Below are 6,193 nucleotides of genomic sequence, written 5' to 3' on the forward strand. Positions count from 1 at the left end.
CATATAATGTGAGTAACATCTTATATTCTATGTTATACCTACATATATATATTTTTCTCTATAACTTTTGTGAGAACGTAAATGAATATATAATGAGTCAAATTAGCTTTCACGAGACTTTACGAACTCGACTATATCTTGTTTACTGTCATAAAATTTATATCAGAATATTCACGTTATAACATTCACGCGCGATTGCCTAAATATGTGTATCGCACATTTTTAATAAAAATGTAACCAGTTTTTCGGCCTCGAATCTCTCGCACGACCTTTAAACAAAATTTTAAATGGAAAACCTTTATCCCCATCACTTTGATGTCAAAATGACAACAGAGGACGTGCAATACTCGACTTTTTCTTTCGACGTTCACTAGTGGGCGGTTACGCCGCCAGTCGTCACATCGTCGGGAAAAAGCAGGTAGGACGTGCGCGAAGGACGGAGCGGGAATCCTAACCGTATACAGACACATATATACATATACATATATACATATACACATATATATGTATATATGTATATATATTTCCTCGAGTTTTCCAGGCAGCCGTAGGGCTGTTCGAAGGGATTCTTGGGTACGTGGCAATCCAGGACGTGACCTTCGATGTCGTTTCTAACGATCATTTCGGTATCTTTGCGATGAGGGAAATAAACTTGTACATCTTTTGCTGTTCAGAATCAGAGAGAGAGAAAGAATTACGTTTAATTAATTACACATATACATAATTGGACTTAACACTTTTTCTTACCGTAAATTGATAGCGACAACCGTTTCAATGCCCAGACAGCAACGATTCAAAATCAGGTCATATAACGTTCTGAAGATATTAAGACGTCTGGATATCATATTATAAAATGTTTTGTGTCCCGATTTTGGACATGCACGCTGTCTGAGTGACTGCTATTGTTTTAGCTTTCTACGTTACTTCAGTGTTTGTAAAAAAAAAGAATTCAAAAGGGAAGAAGTCATTAGAATTCAAATTCTAAAACACACGCGCACACGCTAATTCTCGTTCCGTCGCATATTACGATGCAGTGTTTATAAATTATATTTTTTTACCCTCCCTTTTTTGCCGTCACTTTTAATCAGTGAGGTATTTGAAAAGTGATTTTTTATGTGACAATTACGTGATTATTTATAGCACGCTACAATATAAAATCTTGGCAACCTTTAAATGGAAAAGGTTAGAAAAGGGCGAGACTGACACATTTGTTAAGCAGCAAGGCTGGCACTCGTTGGAGCCAAGTTTCGATGTTAATTTATGGCATACACCACCATTGCAGAGATTTCCGCTCTGCGGAGTGTGTGCCGCCTATAACACGACCCTGCCGCAGCATAGTGTTAATATCAATAATGGACAGTAATTGTTCGTACGTTACGAGGCAAGAAATATGTATGTCGATATAGCGTTGTATATTGAGCCAAGTTAAAGTCGCGGATACAACTCTCTGCTTCGATCGCGATAGCAAATGGGAACAATCGCTAAATCGATTAACATAAAAAATAATAGGGGATATCATTAGCGAAGGATAATCGAGTCGATACACTTGTTACGCGATACTTTTTTTATTCATTATTACAGTTTGTTCGTTTGCTTCAAAACACAGTTTCAGTTTTTAACTGTGTCAAATTTAACATTCCACCGCATTTCTATAAACGTAAATTGTGCAAAGTATTTGGTAGCTTTGTGCGTATTTAACTGCTCTAATCAAATCCTTATATAGAAGCTGATCAGTGATTTCTAAATTTGATTTTGAATGTATTATCGACAAATTGGATTATATTCTACATGACTAAAATAATTGGTGCCTCTTAATTAAATTCACTTGTCGCTTTTCGCGGATAATCAAATTATCAATTTACAATTTGTATAGCGATATTATAAAGGTCTATACTATCGCGTTGGGTATCCCCTCCTTGGGGAGAGAGAATCATTCTATAATCGCTTGTACAATCACGATAGTTTGAAATACTTCCTGCTCATGAATTATATACGGAGACATATAAAGTATCGGACTGGCCTAAAGGACAACAGCCCACCTGTTGCTAGGCCTACAACCAACGCGATATAGCAAACACCTCGGCGTTTCGCGATTCGCTATCAAATGCTTATAGCTGATTTTTGCCTCTATCTTTATCGTGTTTAAAATTATAACCGTACGATTTCCGGTTTTAATTTTACCCTGTAGTGTCTCTCAATGATATAAATGAAAATTAATATAAATTGTTACTCGTATTTTTGAGAATGTACGTTAATTCAGGCCTATAAACGAGCAAAAACTTAAAAATCGGTATAAAATATTATATTATTATTACACTAAATCACGACCTTTCGACCTGACTTGGTCGTCTTTAGTTGTCTCTTATATAAATAATTAAAAAATAAACAATTAATGCATTCTGTATAAATTACAAAGAAAACGAATTAAGTTCGTACGTATTTTGAAAAATAGGAAATATCATAAGATTGACAAACAGTTTAAATAGATATTGTTATTGGTAACTTGGTAACATAATAAAGATAAACATGTTTTATTCACACGGAGTAATTACGATATAAAGTCGGTGTATAAAAAAGTCAAAGATTGCGATGTAGTGTCGACGTATAAAAAAGTCAGTTGATAAAAAATATAACAGATTCATCAGTTATATTTTTAGTTTAAAAACAGTTTCCTATGCAAGCAAGTGTTACGTCTTGACGTAAATGAAACTGTCATGAGAATGTATATTTAGTACGGTGTATATAGCGAATATACTGGCTCTCGCGCTCGCAATGAAGTTTACAAAAATAACAAAATTAATAATAATCTTCACGGACATAATGAAATAATAATAATAATAATAATAATAATGTCCGTGCGAATTTATTGATCACGTCATTTGACGTCACATTAATGTTATATAGACAATTCAGCGGTATTGTTCAGCTCTTGCCAGACCTTATTCGGGTGTACATGTAATGTATATTTCTTGTGTTTCCATTGTACACAGGCGCATCGCGGACCGACAGTCGTGCAGGTACTTTAAAGTTAAGGAAAAAAAGTTTGGGTCGTTTGTTACGATATATACATATATATATAGAGCTTAGGCGCCACTAGATTAGTTTCTGAAGCTAGAGTGCTGTAACTCGCCGCCCTATTAGCGCATAGATCACAGCCTTTGAAAGCATTAGAGCAGACCTCGTTGCCAAGCAATTAAGCTACTTACATCTTATTATTATAGTTATACTACAGCGTAATCATTCTCCGGATCTCACAGCGCGCGATTCGGTTAACCCGCTTACGTTTATCATCTGTAAAAAGCAATTTGTTTTTTTTTTTTCGGATTTTTACGTTCCACTACATTTATATATATATATATATATATATGTATGTGCGTTTGACGAGAGGCGGGGTTTCTCTGAAAAGTCGCATGAAAAACGTGCGCTATACAACTAGGTCCTTGACGAGGACTCGACATAAATCGCCATAATGCATCTTATCAGCATAATGTATATCCGCCTATATTAAATGCAGATGCGCAGAGGTATAATTAAAAGCCCTCGGTGTACGCAGAACAGCCTATATGTAGTGTAATCGCCTCATTCGCGCTAAGTGAGTCCTATAGAAAAAAAAAAGTGGGATAGTGCCAGGGTCGACCTTTGAAGTTATAGATCAGTGTTACTCAACTATCGCGGTGTGAAGGCATAGTTTTTTTTCCCACGCCTTTTTTACACGTCGTGAAACGCCAGAAGGAAATTGCGAAGACACGGATATTGATTTTATCTTTAATTATAAGGAAAAATTGAGGAACACTGAGATGTGAGGGTAATTTGAAGTTGGAGAAGACTTCAAAGTTAGAAACGTTTCCCTACCTTGTGACCTTTGGTAAAAAAGAAAATTCGAATGCGATTTCTTATATCTAGCCTGTAGTTCGTATAGCAATCGCGCATAGCATGAACGATATTTTAGGATGCATGAAGAGATAGAGTACTCAAATCAGAGATTCCAATTCAGCATGTTTTTCATCTATACATACCTATACCTACGAGCCGTGATGCAGTTGCATATTTAATGTTCTCTTCATACAGATTAAATTCAGTCTACTGTATCCTGACTTGTATTTTTGAAATTTCTTTTGTTCCTTGCCTTACAATATTGAGTGAAACTCGTGGTAATTTGGTACGTAGATACTACTAGTATCTATGTGCCTATATGTAGCAAACATAAGGAACATGAATTGGACTCGTGATAGAAATTATTCTAGAATTATAAACTATTCTCAGGCGAATCGTTAACAAAAATTATATCTAAAAGCTCTAAAAAATCCTACTTTTCTATTATATTGTTTTTTTTATTGTATTATAAAATTTGTATTTATTTATTACTTTAAAATTAATTAATTTAGTATATTAAAAAATTTATAAAAATAAATATATAAAAAAGTAATTATAATAAGCAATAAGTATAAAATAATAAATAATAAAAATAATAAATAATAAGTATAAGAAGTAATTATATATATTATTGCTGAATATTTCATGTTCTCTAAAAAATTAATGTTTAAAAGTTTTTTATCACAGTATTATTACCTTCCAGATTATAAAAAGAAAAATGCAAATCGAGCGTATATTGCTAGATACTTAATGGTTTGTCTCGATGCGCGAACGACCTTGTTCTTAATTATGACACGCGCGGTCACAAATTTAATTGTAAGGCAAGAAGTTAATTATGAAAACTGCTTATTATGGAATATATTGTTGCATTGTTTATATATAAGGTCTAAGTAATTAATTCAATTAAAAGCAACATATATTTTATTTCCTAGCTCTTATAATAATTTAATAATTATTTTTATTAAGTATGTACCTATATAGAAAATGCTTCTTGCATTTTCAAAGCTCCAATCATGCATACGGCTCTATTTACGTTATTATTGCTTTCTGATTATCTATTTTGCATTTTCTCTTTCACTATCACTACTATCAGTGATTTTCAAACTGTGCATTTTTTTACAATTTAGAAGTTTGCTGTAAAAATAAATATTTAAAAACGTAATCGCATTATTACTGAATTATGATATTTTATTTAAAAAATTAATGTTTGAAAGTTTTTTATTGCAGTATTATTAGTTTCCAGATCATGTATAAATCAAAATTTAAATATCCATGTTAAAATTCAGATATTCAATTATGATATCCTAAATATTTTTTTTTATATTATAATAATTGTTGTTTATTTTACATTAAAAAAAAAAGAACAAAATTTGAAGGCATTGTCTAACGCAGCGAACTCTTCCTAAAATCGAGTACGTTTGAAAAGCACTGACAACTTTGATCGTCTCGTTGAATTTATGCCGCAATCGATGGCACAATCGAGATAAAAAAGAATCACTTCTCTAACGCGTGCCTCTTCTTTCTTTTGTAGGTAAGTGTGTCGCACAGCGTGCGCCGAAGCTTTCGCACACCGTCGGTAAGTCACGGCTTTTAACTCCCCTGAAAGCTTCCGTCCGCGGATGTGGACGCTGACGTGCCTGTCGTTCCACACGCCGAGAAGCTCTCCCCCGGTGATGCCGCGTCAGTCGGTACAGTTGAGAACGCAGTCTGTCCGCTCGTCGAGTCGTGAACGGGTTACCGACGCGTTACGCGTCACCCGGTATATACATATATGTTTATGTGGTACATGTCGGTGTTGTGCTATAGTCGTACTACTCGCGCGCGCACGCAACCACGCGCACTCATTGTCAGGACTGTGTGGACTACTACCCCCCCTCGTCTGGTCCGTCTACATATGATATGATATATATGTAGCCTGTCTCTATACATTTGTGTCCGACGCCGCTTCCGGCACCCTTATAGAAATTCTCGATGTCGCGCGCAACCCTTCCCTTTCGTTAATCACCGCCAGGTGGGTATGACAACTTCATTCACTTGAAGCTTTGCTGGCCGCCGCGACACACACGATTATGCATTATGCAGTCTGTTAGACAGATTACGTATCGACGAGTTAGACTATGGATCAGTAATTGCATTTCATAAGTTACACATCGCGGCCTCGACCTTTGCGCACAGCTTCGAGCGACTTGACGGGATTTATGCGGGAGTTTACCGCTAATTACGATCAAGTATCGATAAGTGTCTGTCTCACTTGATAGCGATCCTAAGATGCTTTCCCGATGAATTCACTGCACTTAATTGGGGCGGAGGGGGGAATGGG

General features: G+C 35.3%; 1 pseudogene; it reads left to right on the plus strand.

Moving 5' to 3' along the window:
• LOC105459050 overlaps nucleotides 1–6,193 on the plus strand; it is a 21,301-nt pseudogene that overhangs the window by 2,894 nt on the left and 12,214 nt on the right.

The sequence above is a fragment of the Wasmannia auropunctata genome, unplaced genomic scaffold, assembly GCF_000956235.1.
Source record: "Wasmannia auropunctata unplaced genomic scaffold, wasmannia.A_1.0 LD334216.1, whole genome shotgun sequence".
In the NCBI taxonomy this organism is placed as follows: domain Eukaryota; kingdom Metazoa; phylum Arthropoda; class Insecta; order Hymenoptera; family Formicidae; genus Wasmannia; species Wasmannia auropunctata.